The sequence below is a fragment of the Triturus cristatus genome, chromosome 2_2 (genome assembly GCF_964204655.1).
Source record: "Triturus cristatus chromosome 2_2, aTriCri1.1, whole genome shotgun sequence".
Classification (NCBI taxonomy): domain Eukaryota; kingdom Metazoa; phylum Chordata; class Amphibia; order Caudata; family Salamandridae; genus Triturus; species Triturus cristatus.
In genome coordinates, this window is record NC_140582.1 from 861,986,811 (window position 1) to 862,007,949 (window position 21,139).

The following is a 21,139-nucleotide window of genomic DNA, read 5'->3' on the forward strand; positions in this document are numbered from 1 at the left end:
GCCCCACCAACAGCAATACCAGCAAAGCAGTAGTGTTCCAAGGGAAAAAAATAAATTGCTTTATTCAGCATGATCCAAAAAATCTTGTTTGTAGGAAGTTCAATATTTACAAAGCCCATAGGGCAGTCCAGAAGTCACAGCTGGATGGGGGACACAGTGGGATGCGTGTCCCCTAGCTTGCCTGCACAGTTAGATTCCGTCGTCTTCCACAGGGGTGAGGGCATCATGTGGGGGGGAAGGACCAGGCACCGCAGGGACATGAGGGCGAAGGGTAGGCGTCGTGGGTGCAGGGATGGAGGACTCCACCACAGGGGATGGGGCAGGGCCAAAGGTGGAGGCCAGGATCTCGCTGCACACCTTAGCAAGGTCCTCCAGGGAATCCCCTGCACCCGAAGGAACCACAGGCCCCAAGGAGGGGGGGGGGGGGTCAGAGGGATGGGTCGCAGCGCCACTGGGGGAGGGTGTAGACAGGGGTGGGGGACTCAACCACCCTGACCGGGGACTCCCTTGGCCGCTTGCGGGGTGGTGTCACTGTGGGGCTCAGGGACAGAGCGGCCATGAAGGAGTCTTTGTGTGATATGTGGCCAGGAGAGCTGAGGGGAGGGGATTTGGAGGGAGTGGATTTGGTGGAATGCGGACTCCCACTCTGGCTGCGTGTCTTACGTTTGCCCCCCGACCCAGTGGGTGTGCCTACTTCACCCTGTGTGTGCGTGCCAGGAGGTGTGCGGGTGACCTTCCCTGCTGGTGTGGTGCCTGTGTCCGTCGTGGTGGGTGCATGCTGACGTCTGGGTGTACGTGGGACAGGCATGGGAGTGGGAAGTGTGGATGGGGCAGGGGTAGGGGTTTGGATGAAGCGCTGCAGGAGACCCACTGCTGCAGTCAGTGTCGAGTCTATCGACCTCAGCAAGCTGCGTTGGTCAGCCTGCGATGAGTGAATGCCCTCCAAGTATGCCTCCATGTTGTTGAGGACCTGGCTGTGGCCATGGAGGACATTAAGGATCGCAGCCTGACCAATCTGCAACTGCCGCTGGATGTCCACAGACTCGGCATTGGCGGCAGCAGTGGAGACAGGGGCAGGGGGTGCGGTGCCTGGCAGGAAGGAGACATGTGGTGACCGGGCACGTTGGGAAGGGACACGAGCAAGTGGGAGGCGGCTAATGGCAATGGAGGGGGCGGGGTGCGATGTTGTGCCGCTGTCAGCTGGTGGTGCAGCCTCCGCCCACTCGGAGAGATCATCCTCGGACCCGTCCGCTTCATATTCGGTGGTGCCAGTGGACAGGTCCTCGGCCTCACTCTCCTCCGCCTCAGTACCACTCAATGTGCCAGCCACGATGTCAACGCTGGCACAGGTGCTCGGTCCCTCCGCACCGTCTGTGCTCATGTCTCCCTCCGTGTCCCCCGACGATGCTGTGGGCAAGGTGAAGAGACAGCAATTAATCACACACCTGTATACATATGTCACATGAGTCCAATCTACATAGGTTACAGTGCATAGCCTGCAAAGAAAGATCAGTAACATCTACAAAACAAGGTACAGATGTAGGGCATGCAACACACAGTTGGTTCACCCACTATGCCAATGAAAACCCATGGAGAGCATGACACAATAGCAACTGACATGAAATGGAGTTTGACATAGGAGCCAGGCCCTGGGGACAATCCAGTACTGCATCTGCACCACACAGCGTTGCCGACAATAGGGATGAGGAGGGACCATATCCATGAACTTGAGGCACATGCTGCATAGGTAATACTGAAAACATGCCCACCGTGACTGGCTCACTGCACCTTGAGTGTATGTCCAGACAAACATCACACACTGGCCAGACCTAGCAAGGAGAATTCTGGTTTTGACATGTAGGCTTGGCCCGCACCAACCACCCCCTACATGAGACAATTTGTTGAGACACAGGTGGCACTTACATCTCTTAGTCTGGGTGAAATACACAGGGGCTGCAGAAATGCAAGATTGGACGCCAAATACCCAAGGTGCGCCTGTCCAAATAATCATGTACAAATGGCCATCATCAGATGATTGTAACAAGACACACAGGCACTGGCCACTGTGACTATGAACAAGGAAAATCAGGTCAGGCTGTACAGTGGACACTTGTACTACATTTCACGTCAATATACATGGTGCCAGGGGACAATGGCACAGAGCACAACCTATGCTGTAGACACTGAGAGTGTCCACGTTTTGTGATGACACACATGACACCTAGGAAAATATGCCCCAGGGGACAGTAGTGGCAACACAACTCCATGGTCCTGAATGGGAATGACTGCAACACACCCCAACATCCCTGCACTATGCGTATCGCACACTCATGCACATCATGTCACAGGCCACAACAGAGGACATGCGCGCTGTAAGGCATGACACTTGTGAGACTAACTCCCATGTCTGGACTCTGCATCAGTGCCAACTGACATGGAACCCACATGTACTGAACTGGACAGGGCACAGCCAAGGCCCCCAAACCTGTTACACACCACCCCCACACATGATGCTACAGGCATAGTTCACGTGGAGAAAGCGCCAGCCTACATTACCTTGTGAAGGAGTGACTACACACAGACCAGGGAACACATTGCAAGGAGGGGAAGGGAGGCAGGAGAGCACAGCTATACTGTGGCTAACAGGATCTGCACAGCACCTTTAAACCCTGGCAGTGTATCCATGCAACTGTGCACTTACAAATGCTGGTGAAACACAACAAACACACATGTACCTACCCCCTTCCTGCTGCTGCTTCTCCTGTAAGCGCCTCTCCAAGTCTGGAAATACCACCGGCAGCACACGCTTGTGGATGTGGGTCAGTCGGCGGCGCCCGCGGTTCTTATGGGTCTCAGGTGAGTCCCCCAGCAGGACCCGTGCGATCCTCCGCGTCCAGCACCGGATATCCTGCCATCGTTTCCTCACCTGGGACAGGCGCCGCTTCCGACCATCCGCACTCCTCACGGCGCTGACGGCGGTCAGCCATATCTGCTCCTTGGCAGAGGCGCCTACCTGTGAGGATGAACAAGTGACACTACATCAATACACCTGGCACATGTCACAGAGACACATATTAGAACACATTTGCTGTTTACAACAAGGCATAGTATGCATCCAACGCATTGCACCTTTGTCATAGGGACATGATCCTCTGGGGAAGGGCAAAAGCAGTATGTGCCATTGAAAGTACACAGGTGGAATGAGGGCAACTACACAATCAATGATCCTGGCTCACACTGTGCATCACAAGCTACACCAGGATAATGTGCAGCACCTCTAAGCAGTCACATGCCACAGGCCACTGACGCCACCGCAGCAGAGTACACAGACACACACAGGCACAGGACATTCACCTGCCATTGCCAAATGCAGCGACATACCTCACTCTGCACATGTGCCACTAGACGGGGGGGGGGCTCACAGGTGTGGGGCTGGCTCTGCACGTCAGACACACAGCACTGCTCCCTGCTCACATCACATGGCCAGGGTATATCCATCCCTCATGCAGCTGGGGTGCTACACTCCACATATGCACCCACCCACATGACAGGGGACTTACACACACACCGATGTCCAGGGTACGAACACATCATGTGGACACTCTCAGCACAGGTACACAGAACTAACACACATCTGTGGGTACAGTCACCTGTCACACTGGGCTGACCACAGAATCACATGAGGACTGTAGAGGCTACATTCCCAGGAGGACAAGACAGGCAGAATGTGGCATGCACCATGCAGTGATTGTCACAGTAAACACCATGCTAGTGAGGAAGGTAGACATGCACCACAGCATGCTCTGGCTGTGAGACATCAGGCATTCCCCCCCGGGACCCTCCTTACAGTACATAGCATGTGTGTCACACCTGGACACAATGGCAGAAGTCACAGTCTCAAAAAAGGGACACAGTCTGTGCTAGTGGACTCTGCACTCACCTGATAACCTGGTCGCCCATACAGCAGGGGGTACTGTGGGAGGATCACATCCAGCAAAGCCAGGTTCTCCTACAGGGTGAATGGCTGTGACCTCTCCACAGCCCTTGACATGGTTCCAGGGAATCAGTAGCAGCAGCTGGGTCGTGGAATACAGAGATGTGCAGGCAAGTGCTCCCTTATGGGACCTGGCTGCCTTATATCTGCCTTGCTGGCCTGTTTCATGCACAGGAGTACAGAGTGATTGGTCACTCACATTTGCATCCTATGTTTCCTCCAATCCCTTCAAACCTAGCAGTCAGTGGGTTCTTATTGTGTTTTTTTCTTGAGCATGATGTCAACTCCACAAACACATTGCAACAAAGTAGATTCATTCCAACTGACTTCTGCCTTGCACCTTCCGGAAAAAATTCAAACTTTAAACTTGGTCTCCATGACAACCAGCATGCATGTAGGCCTTTATACTTGTCCCTCATGTGTCCCCTATGTAATTTGGAGCTTCACACACAGGTACGGTGCGTTCCGGGGCCCTAGGGCACCCCAAATGCATAGCAACGGCCCGTACAGGCGTGTGTACGCTCCGTACCACTATGGGTGTTCTCGCGTATGCGTACTCATAGTGTTAGTGAGCGTACAGGCGTGTGTACGCTCCGTCTCACTATGGGTGTTCTCGCGTATGCGTACTCATGGTGGTACGGACCGTACCCACGCCTGTACGCTCACTATCACTATGAGTACGCATACGCGAGAACACCCATAGTGAGACGGGCCGTACACGCGTGTGTACGCTCCGTACCACTATGGGTGTTCTCGCGTATGCGTACTCATGGTGGTACGGACCGTACCCACGCCTGTACGCTCACTATCACTATGAGTACGCATACGCGAGAACACCCATATTGGTACGGAGCGTACACACGCGTGTACGGCCCGTCTCACTATGGGTGTTCTCGCGTATGCGTACTCATGGTGGTACGGACCGTACACACGCCTGTACGCTCACTATCACTATGAGTACGCATACGCGAGAACACCCATAGTGGTACGGAGCGTACACGCGTGCGTACGCTCACTATCCCTAGGGGTACACATACGGCAGCACTCCCATAGTGATACGGGAACGTACACAGGCCCTTTTTGCGAAAGTACGGTGCTTTTCACACATCACAGTGGTGACAGGCAGCACACAGGAAGGAATAGGGCTGACATACTTGTCCATGGATGGACATCAAGGCATTGTCTGGGCAGTACTACATGTGTGGGGCACAGGTGTGAAAGGCTGTGATGTGGCACATTACTCCTGAGTCGAGAACGCACCAGATGTATGATGAGATGTGTACACATGTAATGTGTGACGGTGCAATGTGTGCCAGCCATGCCCTTGACTCCTTTGACATGTGTGCATGTCGTACTGCACACTTGGGATGAGCGTCACTGGCATGGCACAGACAACAACACACGCAAGTGTCCCCTGAGGCCTGGTACAGGAGTTACCACACCTGACATGTCACTACCCACGGTGCACGATGTGACTATCTCATGTATGTGTGGGGGGTTCCCATTAGGTTGATGTTGGAGCTCCCTCAAAAGCAGCAGCTGTTGCAGCAACCAACATGTGTCTGTGTGTAGATTGACATGGCACACTGTTCCGCACACCATGCCACATGTGGTATTGGATGTGAGGTGCGTATGTATGCATGGGACACGGAGTAGCATAACAAGGACATGTCTGCATCCTCTCTATGAATGTGTGGTGAGTCATCACATGTACACCTTCATGGCAAGGAGTGTGGGCTGTCCTAGTGTAATGTCATGTGACCTGTGGCTCTAGTGTTCCGCTACCAGTCTCTGCAATCGACATCCTACTTCTGCTGATGTGTGGATGTATGTCACTCCTGTGTTGCGTCTGGCTGTTCACTTACACTGGGACACAGCTAATCCCATGCCATGGCATGTGGAGGTTCACAATCTCCGTGTGTAGCTGGGTCTTGGTAGGGGTGTCACCTGGCAGCCATACGTGTCCAGGGCATGTGGCACATACCTGACTCCGTATGTAGCATATGTGTATTGACAGATTAACATGTGCTCAGTACAAATAAATTGTTGTTGTGGTGCACTCACTCTTCCTTGTCACTTCCAAATTACTGCAGAGCGCCGCCTCTTCCCCGACCAATTCCGGACTTGGCTGCCATGCGGGAGAATGACTGTATCCGGTGCTACTGCTTCCCCCAACCGTTGATTCTGGAGTTGACGGCGAGACTGGCACCACACCTGCAACCGCTGCACAGGTATCCTACGGCACTGACACCCAAGCTGAAGGTAATGGCAGCCCTACATTTTCTTGCCACGGGTACCTTTCAAAATACCATAGCTCATGTTGGTGGCATGTCCCAGAGCATGTTCTGCCGTGTGCTGCATGATTTCTTAGAGGCCATGTTGATTCACCTGGATGACTTCATCCATTTCCCAACCCCTGCAATGTTGACTGGGGTCAAGCGTGGATTCTATGCCCTGGGAGGGATGCCCCATGTCATTGGGTCCATAGATGGGACACATGTGGCTTTGGTACCACCACAGGCACAGGAGGTAGCGTACAGGAATCGCAAGCACTACCACTCCATCAATGCCCTTGTGGTGTGTCTGTCCAACATGGTGATTTCACATGTCTGTGCTCGTTTTCCAGGATCAGCACATGATGCCTACATCATGAGGCGTAGCAGGATGCCTGAAATGATGACGCAGCTGCGCAACGAACGAGCATGTGTTGTTGGTGGGTACAGTCTGTCTGTCCTGTATTTTGCGTAGACTTCCAGCACGACCGCTTCTCCTGTCCTACTTATGTCCATGTGGTTTCCATGTAGGGGACGCTGGCTATCCCAACATGCCATGGCTGATCACACCTCTCCGCAACCCCATCACACCGGCCCAGCTCCGCTACAACACCGCCCATGGCCGGACAAGGCGAGTGATAGAGAGGACGTTTGGCCTCCTGAAGAGCCGATTCCGATGCCTCCACAAGACCGGCGGCGCGCTCCCATATGCCCCGGCGAAGGTCGGCGAAGGTCTTCATGGTCTGCTGCATGCTGCACAACATGGCAGTTGAGAAAGCTGTGCCACTCATCCTGGATCAAGATGATCAGGACCATCCACCCGTGGAGGACGAAGGGCTTGGCAATGGGGCTAGTGATGTGGAGGACGTGGTTCCGCAAGAGGACATCCGGACTCGGCTCATACGCGACTTCTTTGCTTAGTGATGAGTACCAGTGTCTGTGTGTGCACGCATTGGTCCCCGTGTGGCATGTGTTGCGATGTGTGTGTCCATCTGCATGTATGCCACGTGAGTCAGAGGTGTGTGTGGATGTGTCACTGGAGTGATGGTGGCAGTGATGTGTATTTCCCCAGTCATAATTGTGACCTGGCATGTTGTCATCCTTACATGTGTCGAGTACATGCACATTCAAGTGGCTGTGCTTTTTGTGGCTGACTTCTTGTGTGTCTCTCATCCCCAGGTACTTGCGCATGCCGTCTGCTGGTTGCATTGTTGTGGCACTGCTATTCCTCATGGACACGTCATCGTGTGCTGACTCAGCGTTACACGCTCAGACAAGTTTGGAAGTCTCCTTAGGGTAAGGGATGCATCAGGGGTGTATTGGGTGTGGCAGTTGTTCACGATGTATGCACACTGCCCCTGTCGATGTTTGGTTCCTCTGCAGACATGTCGCATCACCATGGAACACGTTACATGCAGCTGGGTACACCTGAATAGATGGTCAGACTTGTTGACAGTCATCAGTGATGGGATGGTGGAATGTGATGATGGCATCAATGTGTGTTACACTGCCCTCGGACACATACGGTTTGCCTTGGCTTGACATGCTGTGGGACTTCCACATCAGCGGATCAATGGTGTATGGCAGTCTCTCCGTGAGCAGCAGGGGGTGTTTAGCTGTTAGCCGACACTTGTGTGCCAGTTCCATGGCTATCACGCATTTGGGCTGCAGAAGGGGGGTTCCAGTGTTGGACCCACATGTTACTCCACATGACCTGTTCATGTGTACTCCGAGTTGCCTCTGCAATCCCGAATACATGACTAATAAAGGTGTCCCTATGCCTCCAAGGTGCCTCTTCTCAGTCAATGCTGGTGTGTTGCCACGGTGCATCCGGCATGTCTGGCATGGTTTTCCGTGATAGTGGCTATGTGTCTATGTGTAGAGTAGCAAGATGCAAGCTGTTTGTGTGGGATTAGACTGTGTATTGTGCATGTAGTCAATGACTGTGTGGGTATTGTGACATGTGCCATCCCCATGCATCCAACGTTGGCCAGGCCACCATTCACTGCATCCACCTGACTCAAGCTTGCAGGGCATGGTTCTGCCACCTGTCCACACATACCTGGGTGCCCCCCAGGACACTCCACATGATCCCTGACCTCTGCGCATGGCTGTCGCTGTACTCAATATGTCTGTCGGCACGGTTGTGCGGCCACCCCCTCAGCTGGTTGGGCCCATCACGGGTGTGTATGGTGCTCCATGTCTGTCTTGCCTAATACAATGTGACCCATGTGTGTCCTGTGCCAGACTCAGGCCCCAGGGTGTGGATGGTTGAAGTCAAATGAGAACTCAGGCATAGTTAGACTTTACAAGACACATGTAAGGTAATAATGCAATCAGTAGGCATCTTCTCTTTATGGTGTGACTTTTTATTTTGGTTGGGGTGGGGGGGGGGGGTTTGACATGAGGGGCTTTCCGGGTGTGTGGAATCCAAAGTTCACTAGGGGACTTGGTGTCCTTGCCATTTGAAATCCTCAGAGTCCATGCCACAGTCTTTGTCAACATTGGTCAGACAGTGACCAGCAAGTCCATGTGGCAGAGAATGTCTTTTGCTGCTGTGCTGCTGTTGCTCCAGTGGCCCAGGTGCCAGGCCAGGTGTCCTGGGAGATGGTGCTGTTGCGCCGACCCTCACGGTCTTTTCCGTGGATGACCCGCCCTCCTGCGGGGACCCTCAGAAGCAGGCCGTGACGATGTTTGGGATGCTCCGTCAGATGTCTCCTCCTCCTCCTCATCCCTCCCTATGGGTGGTGATGTTCTACGCCTGCTGGCACAGGGAGGGTTGCCCATGTTGTCGGCCATCCGACGGAGTGTACTGTGAATTCCCGTGAACACCGTCACGAGCTCAGCCTGTCTGTCCTCCATCCTCCGTTGGTGTTGCAGTAGACAGGCATGTTGCTCCGCATGTTGCTGGGCCTGCTGGGTCTTGATCCCCTCGAGGATGGACACAACCTGGGTCATGCCCGTGGTGTCCTGCCGGTATGTGTCCAGGATGTTTCGGACATGGGAATATACCGGTTCCCCAGCCAACTGGTCAGGCTGGCGCCTCCGCCGTCCTCCACTCCCACCACCCCTGCCCACTTGCACCTGGCCTGCCGTTGTGGGCACATCGGGTCTCCGGGACCCCTGAGGGGTGGCATTTGCGTTGCCGCCTGCCTCCTCCTGGGTGCCCGGGACACCGTGTCCCTCCTGGCCAGCCTGGCTGCATTGTGGTAGTGGGACAGGGATCCTGGGTGTCTCCTGGGATGTGGCAGGAGTGGGGGTGGTGGTTGGCCCAGTTGTACCTGACGCAGGTGCTGCAGGTCGTTGGACACCAGAGGGGCCAGGTTGGTCGGGGGCGGGTTCGTCCACAGAGTGGTGAGAGTCGTCGCTGCCGGTGGCTCCGTCATCCCGCCGAGCCGGGTCCTGTGAGTCTCCCCCCCCAGTGTTGGGGGGTGATCCACGACGTTGACCTGTGTGTGAGAGAGACAATGTTAATTTTGTTCCATGCAACATCCATGTTTCATTGTTTTCAAAGTTGGCACATTTCCTTGGGGAATTTGGATATGTCTTGCATTCCACTCACAGTGCACTTGTGCATGGGTATGTCCCTTGGCCACAGCTTTTGCGACTTTACCTATGTGTGGCACAGTCTTACTTGCTGCGTCAATTATGACAGCAGTCAGCAGTGGAGTGGGCAGGTGTGGCGAGCCATGCATTGGCGCCTTCCGTGTAGCACTGTACGTGTGCACATGGAGTGGTTCCACACACTTATATGATGCAGGTAGCTGTCGTTGTGCTCGTGCACAGGTTGTGACATGGCCCTGTGTTTTGCCATGGAGAAGAGGGGGGGTTCTGGCACTGGCCACCCTTGTCTACATGCACGCAGTCCACCTGCTGAGGAGCAGACATCCCCACACCCCACAAGGCAGATTTCCTCTCCCTGTGTGTCCCTTTCTCGCTCCCTCTCTGTCCCCCTCTCCCTCCCTCCGTGTGTCAGCCTCCTCCCTCTGTCCGTCTCCCTGTGTCTCCCTCCCTCTCTGTCCCCCTCTCCCTCCCTCCGTGTGTCAGCCTCCTCCCTCTGTCCGTCTCCCTGTGTCTCCCTCCCTCTCTGTCCCCCTCTCCCTCCCTCTGTGTGTCAGCCTCCTCCCTCTGTCCGTCTCCCTGTGTCTCCCTCCCTCTCTGTCCCCCTCTCCCTCCCTCTGTGTGTCAGCCTCCTCCCTCTGTCCGTCTGCCTGTGTCTCCCTCCCTCTCTGTCCCCCTCTCCCTCCGTCTGTGTGTCAGCCTCCTCCCTCTGTCCGTCTCCCTGTGTCTCCCTCCCACTCTGTCCCCCTCTCCCTCCCTCTGTGTGTCACCCTCTGTCACCTCAGCCCAGCTTCCTGGGCACAGACTGTTAGCAGATCTTTGAATGGCCCTTGGATTGTTGATGTGAGTTTGTTTCTGATCTCCAGGCACCCATTGGGTGTAGTGTGTGTGTCTGCACTGCTGCTGTGGTGGTGTGTGCTGCCACTCTTTCACAGTGTTGGCTGTTCATTAGCTGCTGTCATGTGCAAGAACGTGCCGTCACCCCCATGTGTTGATGCAAGGCGTCCGCCATTTGCTGGCGAGTCTTTCCTGTGTGGGGACACACTGTTTGTCTGGCTGTGACCTAGGCCATATGGGCAGAGGGCATTGTTGTCTGCTTCTGAGTTGCACTATGTGATTTTTGGGGCCCACACTCCCGCCATCCGGGTTACCGTGTCTTGTGTTGGTGTTTTCTGTGGCATGTGACTTGACATTGTCCAGCTGGGTGCATGGGGCATGGTGGCGCTAGTGGCATGTGCGTGTTCATGGAGTGTGGTTGAGTCATGCGATAGCTTGGGGTGGTTGCGTGCCTGTTTGTGAGTTTGGTTGTGGATGACGTTCCCCCCATGTGAGGTGAGTTGTTTGTGTACTCACCCGGGTCTCGGAGTCCGTCTAATCCGTCCACTGCCACCACCGGCAGTATGGCCATCACCCTCTCCTCCCAGGGATGGTATTCTACGCGTCTGCGGGGCGGCCCTCCTCCAGTGACGTTGGCCTGGTTGTGTTCGTCCGTCATTTTGGCTCGGACCCTCCTCCGCAGATCGTACCACCTGGCTTGGCATTCATGCCTGGTCCTTCTGGTGTCCGCAACAGCATTCACAGCATCGACGATGGTCTGCCACATGGATGTTTTTTCTGAAATGCTGGTCTGTCTGACCAATGTTCCAAAGAGGTGTGGCTCAACTCTGAGGATTTCATCGACAAGGACCTCCAACTCTCGGCTAGTGAACTTTGGATTCTTGTTAGTGGGCATGGTGAGGGGTGTGGGTGTGGATGGTGGGGGGGGTGTGGATGGTTGTGGGTGTGTGGGTGTGGTTGTTTGGGTGTGTGTGTGAATGTGATGTGGGGGTGTTTGTGAAGGTGTGTGTGTGAAGGTGTGCAAGTGTAAGGTGTGGTAGTATGGTGCTGTAGGTTGTCTGTGGGGTCTGGCAGCAGTGAGTCTGTTGCAAAGGCTCATGGTTTGTGTGTGTGGGCCCTTTTTATTGGTCCATTGGTGGGTGTGGCTGTGTTTGAAGTTTGGGTGGGTGTGTTATAAGGAGTGGTTGTGTTTTGGGCCTCTGTTTTGGATTTTGGCAGTTGCAGGTCAGTGATTGTGTTGTTTTTGAGCTTGTTGGACATGTTTAGTGGCTTTGTGCCATTCGAATGGTGTATTCTTGTGTTGTTTTGCTTTGTCCTGGTTGTGTACGTGCGTTTTTAACGTGTGTACGGTGTGTACTTCGGGCATTTTGTTGTACAGTGCTGTCCTTGTGTCTGGCTTGGTACGACTCGTACATGCGCGATGTTGTGTGAAGGTGCTGGTGTTGGGGCCTGGGGTACACTCCATACGTCCGCGGGTACAGTTCGTACATACACGGGGGTACGACACGTACACGGGTGGGGGTACGACTCGAACGTACACGGGTGTACATACACGGGTGGGGGTGCGACACGTACACGGGTGTACATACACGGGGGTACGACACGTACACGGGTGTACATACACGGGGGGTTCGGAATATTGAAGTATAAACCTCTTAACCAACCTATCTTATTTTACTAGGTAGAAAAATCTCTAAATTAATATAACAAAACCCCACAATGTACCCCATATATATACTGTCTTCACAACATAGATGCTTTTTCTTTGTTTTTATTATTTAGTCAAAAGCAGTACATGATTTTTTTTGTATCAAAAATATATATTCATATAACATTTTCAATTTTTCTTTTTTGTTTTGTGATTTACATGAATTATCAAAAAACATATATATACATAATCAATAGATATAAACAACAGTTAGATCCTTGCCCTATGCAAAAACAGTGATTGAAAAGTTGACAGTGCCCCTCAAAGAACAACAAAAAATATATACATGAAAATTTAGCTGCCTAATCTCACATACCAACATCCATACCACATACCACAAAATATACACAAAAAAAGGGATTGTAAAACATATATTTTCCAACTGGAAAGATCTTCTTTTAATTGTTATCTATCAACATATTATTCTGCTGACATTTTTCTCGAACTGACTTTTTCTTATTTTCTTCGGTTTTAAGTTGATCCATAGGAGTTTATTTTCCAGTTGTGAAAATAGTTGGTCTGGTCTACGTATGTTTCGGTGATAGAATGATTAAAATCACCTTCCTCAGGACCATCAAAGAGTTAAAAACCGTAGAGGGGCTACTTTTATTCTGAAAATGCAAAACCACTTTATGTCAGATATGGGGAACATGAAGGTGCTTAATGTATTCTTTAAGACAAATTATATTAAATATTTCTTCTAATGAGCTGGTACATGCAAGTCTCAGGTAAGCAGAAAAGAGGGAGCCGTTAAAGTGAGAAATGGAAAGTTCTATATAGCCCTTCTCCAGAGTCACAGGAAGTGCAATTAATTATAGAGATGACCTAGGAGAAAGCTTGTGATGTGCCTATGGATTGGAACAAACAGAGAACCCATCTCCTTGTGCTCAAAACAGAAAAGCAAGATTGAATCTAGAATACCTGTTTCAACACAGATTGTAAAGTTGAATCGCTATGTTGGGACCTCTATGGTGGCTGTATAATAGAATATAAATCATTAAATTTTCTCTATATGTTTCTAATCTGTAGATACATTCTCACGCAAGAAGAAACTAATGACGTAAGGCTAATACGGGTCATATAGAACAACATTTACCCATTAGAAGAATTTCTGTCCCTGCATATATTCAAGTAGACAGTGTAAGAAACATTACTTATTTCTACTTGGGCCACATTTGTGTGTTTCAATAGATCCTCTTTTCAACTAGCTTTTTTCATTCCCTCCTCCAGCTTCGTGCTGAGTTTACGAACTACGGATTTATATTCTATTATACAGCCACCATAGAGGTCCCAACATAGCGATTCAACTTTACAATCTGTGTTGAAACAGGTATTCTAGATTCAATCTTGCTTTTCTGTTTTGAGCACAAGGAGATGGGTTCTCTCTTTGTTCCAATCCATAGGCACATCACAAGCTTTCTCCTAGGTCATCTCTATAATTAATTGCACTTCCTGTGACTCTGGAGAAGGGCTATATAGAACTTTCCATTTCTCACTTTAACGGCTCCCTCTTTTCTGCTTACCTGAGACTTGCATGTACCAGCTCATTAGAAGAAATATTTAATATAATTTGTCTTAAAGAATACATTAAGCACCTTCATGTTCCCCATATCTGACATAAAGTGGTTTTGCATTTTCAGAATAAAAGTAGCCCCTCTACGGTTTTTAACTCTTTGATGGTCCTGAGGAAGGTGATTTTAATCATTCTATCACCGAAACGTACGTAGACCAGACCAACTATTTTCACAACTGGAAAATAAACTCCTATGGATCAACTTAAAACCGAAGAAAATAAGAAAAAGTCAGTTCGAGAAAAATGTCAGCAGAATAATATGTTGATAGATAACAATTAAAAGAAGATCTTTCCAGTTGGAAAATATATGTTTTACAATCCCTTTTTTTGTGTATATTTTGTGGTATGTGGTATGGATGTTGGTATGTGAGATTAGGCAGCTAAATTTTCATGTATATATTTTTTGTTGTTCTTTGAGGGGCACTGTCAACTTTTCAATCACTGTTTTTGCATAGGGCAAGGATCTAACTGTTGTTTATATCTATTGATTATGTATATATAAGTTTTTTGATAATTCATGTAAATCACAAAACAAAAAAGAAAAATTGAAAATGTTATATGAATATATATTTTTGATACAAAAAAAATCATGTACTGCTTTTGACTAAATAATAAAAACAAAGAAAAAGCATCTATGTTGTGAAGACAGTATATATATGGGGTACATTGTGGGGTTTTGTTATATTAATTTAGAGATTTTTCTACCTAGTAAAATAAGATAGGTTGGTTAAGAGGTTTATACTTCAATATTCCTGACTCTTTCCCCCCTCTTGAACCTTAAATTAACCGGGGAATACCTTTCTATATAGTGCATACACGGGGGGTTCGACACGTACAGGGGTGTACATACACGGGGGGGTACGACTCGAACGTACATGGGTGTACATACACGGGTGGGGGTACGACTCGAACATACACGGGTGTACATACACGGGGGGTACGACACGTACACGGGTGTACATACACGGGTGGGGGTACGACACGTACACGGGTGTACATACACGGGGGGGTTCGACACGTACAGGGGTGTACATACACGGGGGTGCGACACGTACACGGGTGTACATACACGGGGGTACGACACGTACACGGGTGTACATACACGGGGGGGTTTGACACGTACAGGGGTGTACATACACGGGGGTGCGACACGTACACGGGTGTACATACACGGGGGTGCGACACGTACAGGGGTGTACATACACGGGGGGGTGCAACACGTACACGGGTGTACATACACGGGGGTACGACATGTACACGGGTGTACATACACAGGGGGTTTGACACGTACAGGGGTGTACATACACGGGGGTACGACTCGAACGTACACGGGTGTACATACACGGGTGGGGGTACGACTCGAACGTACACTGGTGTACGTACACGGGGGTTCGACACGTACAGGGGTGTACATACACGGGGGGTGCGACACGTACACAAGTGTACATACACGGGGGGTACGACACGTACACGGGTGTACATACACGGGGGGTTCGACACGTACAGGGGTGTACATACACGGGAGTACGACTCGAACGTACACGGGTGTACATACACGGGGGTACGACACGTACACGGGTGTACATACACGGGTGGGTGTACGACACGTACACGGGTGTACATACACGGGGGTTCGACACATACAGGGGTGTACATACACGGGTGGGGGTACGACTCGAACGTACATGGGTGTACATACACGGGGGGGTACGACACGTACACGGGTGTACATACACGGGTGGGGGTACGACACGTACACGGGTGTACATACATGGGTGGGGGTACGACTCGAACGTACACGGGTGTACATACACGGGTGGGGGTACGACTCGAACGTACGTGGGCTGGGGGGGTGTTCGGCGCGTATGCGGGCACATGTCTCCATGGTTGCTATGGGAGTTCGGTGCGGACGGTGTTTTTTCCATCCGGTTGTAACGTCGGACGCACGGGATGGATCGTGATTCCGCGGTCGGACTTCACTTTTCACATTTGTACGGTAAATCGTCCGGGGACGTGTCGGACACGTTTTCCGACCCGAGGAAGTGTGGGGAGTAATTCCGAATGCGATTCGTATGGTCTTTTTCCCATGCGAATCGTAATTGGCAGTTTGTACGGCACTTGTACGATTCGTACGGTAAAAATACCGGATACGAGTCGTACGGGCCATTTTTTTACCGGATCGTGATCGGCACCCTAATGTTGATTTTTTTGTAATAGGTGAATACGTACCATGTGTGTGTGTGCCATGACAGAGACCTCTCTCATGGATTGCGGTCTTGTTTGAACGTGAGAGGCGTCCAAAGTTCTACCCTCATAGTGGTGGAAGGCTACCGTCTTCACAAACAAATAAGCAGCACAAGCATGATGATGGCAGAATACTGTGTAGTGATCAGTACTAGTGAAAAGGGTTTTTTTACCCTGTGTCACTGGGGTGAGGCCTACAGGATCACTCACCTTTTTAAAAGTTCCACTGCTGGGTGCTTAACTCTTGGCCTAAGTGAGGTAGATGTGGAGTGCTGTGCTGTGAAGGAGAAATGACTGCACTGGATGTATGTGTGCCTGGGATGTATGTGTTTGCAGATAGCACACCCTGGTACAGTAGAGAAAAGCCTTAGGTTCTGAACAGTGTGTGTACATTGAATCTATCTGCTGAATGCATATGTACTTGTGGTGGTACAATGCATGGTGGTAACAGTGCTGGGCAGTAGGTGTGCTGTGAATGCACATTAAGTAAGTGTGCCTGCAATGGTACATTACATGGAGGTGGGGTTCCATTTTGGGGAGTTCAGGCCTACCTAGTGAAGACGTGAGGAAGAGAGGAATCCACTCAAGACAGATTTGTGTATTCCTGCTTTCCTGTGGGCTGGGTGGGACACACATTGGAGGAAAGAAGGAAGAGTCTCTCTTTACACCTCAAAAGGCTGCTCTTTGATTCAGTGATAGATTACAAGGAAGGGGCCGGGCACATCTCAGGAAAGGAGATGAGGCTGATCATTTCCTTTTTGCATTGCTGATTTCATGTTGGTGGGTAAAAAGCATTGGCATGTGTGGATTCAGACACATTGGTAAGACAATATCTTCAAATCCTTTCCCTGCAATGCTACAAACAGTTTTTTTCTGTGGGGGAGAGGTGCTCCAGGCAGGACAGGGTTACTGTCTTCTTTGTCTTCCCTGCCTCTTTATTTGCTGGCCATGTGGCGGTGGCCATTTTATGTAGTCAGTGTGTGTACTTGCCAACAACTGTAATGTGTTTTTTGTTCTCCATGCCTTGTCTATGCTGGCCTTGTGGCAGCGGCCACTTTGTGTAACGAGTGTGTGTGTGTGTGTGGTCACAGTGGCCATTTTGTCTTTGACCCATGTGCCTCCTTCTTTGCTGGCCATGCGGCCACCACCATTTTTGTGGAAGCAATTAGTGTGTGTCTGTTTGGTGGCCATTTTGTCTTTGTTTTCCATGCCTCCTTCTTCTGTGGCAATACGGTGGATAGGCTAGCTTTCAATAATTTGTGAAGCCAGTGTGTGCTTCAATATCTTTATACCAATTTTAAAAGCCAATTTCATTGATGGGAAAGACCTATGACATTTTTGTTAATTTTGTTCCTTTTTTACTGAGATATTTATTTGTGCTTGTGGCTGATTGTAGTATAGTGTTGTTGTTTTTATAAATTGTTAAATTTTTACCTGCCTCCTTGTGTTGCTACCTGCACTTCTGGGTATTGGGACCATGTGATGCCATTTGACTATTTGACTACCATCGTTTTAATTTACTTTGTCTGTTTTAATTTACTACAACATCACTTTTTCTGCACATTCTGCATTTTGCCTTGTGATTTCATTTCATGTCTCCTTGTAGCTTCAGAGTTGTAGTGTTTCATAGAGTAGGACAGCCTTAGCCTTGCCAGGAACAGAATGTGTGAGATGTGTGTTTGAAAGCATGAGAGAGAGAAATGTGTGGAATGTACTTCTCTGTCTCAGAGTGTTGTGTAGTTCCTATAAACCTATATAGGATCTGCACGTTTAGACAACATACACTGTAGGATTGGTGCCAGACTGATTCTGGACAACCCTACCCGGTATGTTAGCCTGTATGGCAGCTAGCTCACAGTGCCATTAGAAACCCTCTTACTAAGGAGAGAATAGTTCTTGGCAACTATCGAACATGACAACCCTGATCCATCAAGATCGTGGAAACAGTGTACTACTTTTTGCTCAGTCACTCGTGCTCACTTCGTCTCAGAGAGATACACAGAATAAACGGTGGGGACGTTTTTCAATAAGCATTTATTGAACCAGCGTCATTCTAGTGTAAAATAGGTGTGCTGAAACAACCACTAGACAGTAACAGATATAAATGATTATAAGCACTAACAGAGTAAAAGGATGGTAGATTTCTACCATCGTGCTTAAACAATGAATACAGGCAAGTATATAAAATACATGACAATAAAATGCGTACTCCTATGATGCTGCCCTAACTAGATGTACCTAAGTGTACTTAGCATGTATGTGGGAGTAAAGCCAAGAAACCCTCTAGGATAAAGCCAACCCCATTACCTGCAGTGAGAGACTATGGGACCCTGCAAGGGATGTCAGACCACTTCGAGCTGGAGTCTCTGCGTGCAGGAACCTCAGCGCCTCGCGTCAGTGTGTCAGCATGGAAGTCCTTTTCTCCTCTCTCTACCTCAGCAAGGTATGGTGTATATATACCCAAAGTGGTACCCCCTGGGGATATACCTTGCTGTGTCATGTTAAACTAGGATGATGGAAGGAATGACCCTTATACATAGTTATCATGCAGGAGATGGTAGGCCTGCTGTCCTGCTGTGATTCTAAGAATCCTCATGCATAATGAATTAGGCTTAAGCATTTTGGATAAAACCCAATGTCATCTTTAGGCATTACCGTAACAAGGTAAAAAGTCAGTACTAAGAACCGTTATGCAGTGTAATATCAGGGGAATGTAGGTGAAAGGTGCATTCATTATCTGAGCCGATATTGGGGTACCTATATGGAACATAACAGGAGTATGGTGGTACATTGTAAAATGGAGTTTTACCTATGGGCTTTAACGTGCCCTAAATTCTATCTTGAATTCTGACTCTATCTAGCTTGAGCTATGCACATACGAGCAGGCCCCCAGGTTACTCACGATTATGTAGGTTATTCAAGTTCAAGATTGTTTTTTATACTTTTGAAAATGTTTTCTACTTTTGCAAGCTTCACTAAGATAAGGGGCTGGAACATGTCGAGAGAATACATGAGAAATCCTTTGCGTTGGAATGCTTGTGGGAACTGGGCCAGTTTCCTTGCTGTAGAGGATGTCTTCTCGTGCACTGAGAAAATTATAAAACTGTGGTTTCTTGGCTCGGAAGCCAGATTTCTCCTGAGAGACGGACGTGTATGCTCAGTGCTACATTTTCCAGCTTGAGGAGTCTCGACCCCAGGACTGTGATTTGAAATCCTTGTGTGGACTAAGATGAAGATATTGCAGCCAGTGAGGTACCAGGCAGCGCAAGAGCAAAATACCGTGTGTGTGACGAAATATAAATTACCAGACGTTTTAGATAGCCAGAGCATGTCAAAGGAGATGAATGTGCTTCAAGAAAAGCTGCAGGTTAATTCACAATGCTCACAGGAAGTTTTAATTAATTTGCTGGAGGACTTTACTCCACACAAGAATAATGGCATTTTGGACAGATTCCGGCAGAAAAGAGGAGAGGCTTTGCTAACGTGGATTGTGCGTTTGTTTGATTTAGGAGCCCCTGAAGTGATGTTGAATTGAGAAAATGTAGCAAAGTTTTGTGCACTTAGCCGTGACTGTAATATGCAGGAATATTTTATAAATTGCAGAGAAGATAAACAAATCAGCCTGTTACAAATAGCAGTTGCTGGATGTAGTCACAAGTTAGACTGGTCAGTAAGTGATAAACCGTGTGTTACATTGGGAGAAGCTAATCAGAGACTTAAGGCAGAAATTATGAAAAAATGCTATTTTTCAACATGATCCTGAGTGGGTAGAGCAGTTGCAATGTGCTTTTGAGTTGCCAAAAGAGGCTGTATAACATGATTTAGATGTGTGGTAACTTTGAGTAACATGTGAAAGTTCAGGGGCAGTATGCTATTTGGAATATGTGGAAAAACTAAGGAAAGAAGAGAGTTCTCCTGGGCTTTGGATGAAAATGTTGTCAGATGCTGGAGAGTGGTTTATTCCCTTTGAAAAGCAATTTTCTTTTTTTACTTTGATAGACACAGGGCAGGTACAGTTGCTTTTGTGTTTTTGCATGCTGACAGACACTGGGTAGATGAAAATAAAGCACAATGTGATTTTGAAATTTGAAATTCCCTAATGCAGTGGATGATGAGTTCTCGTGAGTTATACAGAACAAGGTACAAGAAGCAAATGTGATCAAGTGGTACATACAGACAGAAACCGCAGTGTTGCATGAGCAGGTGGTGCAGTTCATAGTAAAAAACACAGAGGTGTTACAAAATGTGTCTGAGATACAGGAGTCCCCTGTGAGGTGGGGTAAGGATCTGTGGCAAGAAATTTGGGATATGTTACAGCCAAGCACAGTCACTGGTTATCATATAGAAGTTCACTTGACTAGAATGCTGGTTTAATTTTCTTACAGACAAAAAAAGCCAAAATCTTGGAGACAGAAGTGGCGACGCAAGATTCTAATTTGGTGGGCATAGCCAAATGGGCACACCAAAAATGTGACCACCTGTGAAAGAAAGCCACTAACAGGTGGGCAGAGAATAAAGGGATGCATATTCCCCTAGACTTGAGTAAAATTGTGATACCTAGTTTGCACAGCACAGATCAGTCACACAGATGGTAAGGGGCCAGTTGGAGATAGGAAAATTATCAGACATTGGGCTTATGCCAAATGATCGAGGGTGTACTGATTCAACAGTGTATGGAGAGATACTCAGGAAGGGCACTGCCCCAGCCTAATATTGCTATGGCATGCTAAAGTCAGACAGATGGGTTGGAACGGACAGCTCACCCGGGCAACCCCACTATGGCAGGGTACGTCTGGTGGCTGCTTTGAGGGGGTTCCGGGGATGGAACCTGGTGGGGATATCGACCCTCGGTGATGTGATGCGGGGCACTTCCTTGAAATCCTACCAGCAGCTACAAGCGGAGTACACATTGCACAAAACACAATTCTACAAATTCTTCCAACTCCACC